We start from the raw sequence: 3,570 nt of genomic DNA, 5'->3' as shown, positions 1-3,570 counted from the left end.
ACTCGGCCAGGCGAGATCGCCCGCCGAGAGAAGGTATCGATTGCGAGGACGATCGCCTGTCGGCAGGGCCGACAATATTCGACGGGATTGCATCGTTAGAATCGTATGTGAGAATATTAGTCGGGGTTGCGTTACAGCGGCAGATTGTGATTCGCGTTCGCGTGAACGGTGGTTCGCCACATTTACTTATGCCGGCCCACCTTCTCTTTGTTACGATTTCCGACTACACCGTTATACTTTTCTTCAAATATATTATTCTTCTTATTTTCATTTATTTCTGTGTGATTACTTGCGTTACGCCTCCTCTCCAAATTTACACGAAAGGGAACTCCGCCCTGAGGTATCGCGTAAGATCTTGGGTTAAATAAGGTATCGTACGGTGGTGCGACTTGTCGTACCTGGCACCCATTGGATTACGGTTATCTGGCCATCCTCCGCGGGCACCCGCCCGCGTTACCTAAGTACCTGGCCATCTTCGTCTCTCAACCTAACTTCGCGTTCTGTCAATCCACGATAGCCCTCCTCCGGATAGCGAGACCGGGGGAAAAAGCGTCGCACTATATATATAAGTACCTGACGTCTGTCTGTCTGTCTGACCGCGAACTACTTATTCGTTAATGAACCGAATTTCAAAGAATTGTAGAATCCCGGGGATTGCCATAAAGTGCATAATTAGTTGCCGATCTTTTTGGAAACCGGATACGAAATTTTTCCAATTTTTCAGGAAGTAATTGACCGAATCTCAAAGAACTGTATATGAAGTAGGGATAGAATTTTCCGGGGATTGCCATAAAGTGTATAATTTTTCGTTACCGATCTTTTTAGAAACCGGTTACGAATATTTTCCAATTTCTCGGGAAATAATTGACCGAATCTTAAAGAATTATATATGAAATAAGGGTAGAAAGAACTAAAGAATGTAATAGAATTAGGAAAATTGCTAATAATAAAGGGGTTTCCGATTACTGTTTAAAAAATTTTCGCAAATTTTGAGATATCAAGCTGAATTCTTTTTTTATGGATAATTTTTATGCATAATTTTTCGTTACCGATTTTTTGGAAACCCGTTTATATATCATACTTCATACTATAATATAAAACTCGACTGTTTGTCTGTTTGTCCACGAACTACTCATTCGTTAATGGACCGAATCTTAAAGAATTATACATATATGAAGTAGGGGTAGAATTTTCCGGGGATTGCCATAAAGTTTATAATTTTTTGTTACCGACTTTTTGGAAACCGGTTCCGAAATTTTTCCAATTTTTCGGGAAATAATTGACCGAATCTTAAAGAATTATATATGAAATAGGATAGAAAGAACTAAAAAATGTAATAAAATTAGAAAAATTGCTAATAGTAAAAAGGTTTCCGATTTTTTTTATTTTAATTAATATAAGAATTATTTACTGGTTATACATGCAAACGTCGGATCATCCGATAGATGGCATTCGATGAGATCCGTTTCTCGTATTTAAAATATGACAAACGATGGTATAAGAACGGTATATAAATCAAGTGTACCGTACAACTTATATCAGTTGTATCGGAGTCCACACTTATAATAAAGTGGCACAATTTTGAATCAAATCGATATATTTATCGTTTTATCGATATATTTAGCATTTTACATTCCTTCATAATTTTTAATTGTATCTGAGCAGATATGGATACATTTGGTAAATAATTATATCTCGGCAGATCAAATTATATCTGGTCAGATCTGGTTATATATCTATTCAGATCTGGCCAGATATATAACCAGGCAGCCAAGCGCTGCAAGGGATTAAAAGTAGACAAAGCTATCAATAATAATCCTCCAATCAAAATACAATGAAAAACTACAAATATATTTTAGGCTTCAGAATCATGAGTATCATTAACTCTCCTACTATTAACAGTCTGAAACCAACGTTTGGTTTTGGTTTTAGCATCAATAAGAAAACTATCATGAAATCTTAGTTTAACTGCATCTGCAAAGGCGATTGCGATAAAATGATATTATCAACAGAACTATCACACTAATGTATATTTTGTGTACTATATAGATGTTATAGTATGCAGCAGATTCCGTCTTACAGATACGGTAGGCGAGACAGGTTTTCTTGAAAGACACTTTCTTATATGCAACCGAGTTTTATTATATATCAGATACAACCGTTATTCACAAAAGAATCTCGCTATCTGCGTAAAGGCGGTCGTACGAATCGACAAAAGAAAAAGAAAAGGATGGGGCAGGCCCAATGAAATCGCTAGTGCTAAGACACAGCCAATCAGCTACAAAACTTTGACCGCCAAGTTAACTATAGCCTATTATTGTCTACTTTTACACTACCCCTCAATGATGGCTAAGCTCATTACTTTTAAGTTTTTTTTTAAATACAAACAAACAAACAAATATTTAAAATCAAACAAAGTTCTCTACTTAACTTTATTATAATATAACGCAAATAATATTTTACTTTCTCAAGCTTAAGTATTCTCTTAACTTAACAAATTGCGATTGCTTTAAAACTTTGGTAAGTGTGTGAACCTTATGTTCATTAGTAGAAATATACTTTACGTTAATAATTGCTTCCTCATAGAGGAAACTTTGTTTTCATAAACCTCTTATATGGACCTTTAATCGCATGTAAAGCTAGGTCTAATCAACCAAATTTTAAAGAATTATATATGAAATAGGGGTAGAAAAGACCGAAGAAAAAATTGTTTTTTTAGTTTTCAATGCCAATGTGTTCAGAATGTTCTAAAACATCGGAAAATCGTAATTTTAAAAAATGTCCGTATGTGTGTGTGTGTGTGCCAAATTTACCGAAATTTCTATAACTTAAGAACTGATTAACCAAATCTTAAAGAATTGTATATGAAATAGGGGTAGAAAAAACTGAAAAATATAATAGAATTAGAAAAATTGCTAATAATAAAGGGGTTACCGATTTCTATCTAAAAAAAATCTACATGATTACTCTAATTTCCGCAAATTTTGAGATATCGAGCTTAATTTTTTTTTATGGATAGAGTATCATTAAAGGTAAATTGATGTTAAATTTAGCAAGGATCGGTGAAGGGGTTACCGATTTTTGCCTAAAAAGTGTACAAGTTATACATGTAATCTTATGGTATATAGAGTATCATTAAAGGAAGGTTGTTCTGAATTTGGCGAGGATCGGTGAAGGGATTACCGATTTTTGCTTAAAAAGTGTATAAGATGTACATGTAATTTTATATAGAGTATTATTAAAATAAGGTTGTTTTTATTTTTGCGAGGATCGGTGAAAGAGTTACCGATTTCTGCTTAAAAAATGTGTAAGTTATTTGATGGATAGAATATCATTTGAGGAAGGTATTGAATTCGGCGAGGATCGGTGAAGCAGTTACCGATTTCTGCTCAAAAAGTTACTATAAGTTATATATGTAATTTTATATAGAGTATCATTAAAAGAAGGTTGGTATTGAATTTGGCGATAATTGGTAAAAGGGTTCTTTCTTTATAAAATTTTGAATTTTTTGAGAAATGTCCGTGGTTGCTCTAACTTCCGCCAATTTTGAGATATCAGACTATATAATTC

Source organism: Temnothorax nylanderi, unplaced genomic scaffold (genome assembly GCF_030848795.1).
Source record: "Temnothorax nylanderi isolate EJ_2023f unplaced genomic scaffold, tnyl_v1.0 TNYL_tig0685_pilon, whole genome shotgun sequence".
Taxonomy (NCBI): Eukaryota; Metazoa; Arthropoda; class Insecta; order Hymenoptera; family Formicidae; genus Temnothorax; species Temnothorax nylanderi.
The sequence above is the reverse complement of the archived record's forward strand: the minus strand, read 5'-3'. Positions refer to the sequence as shown.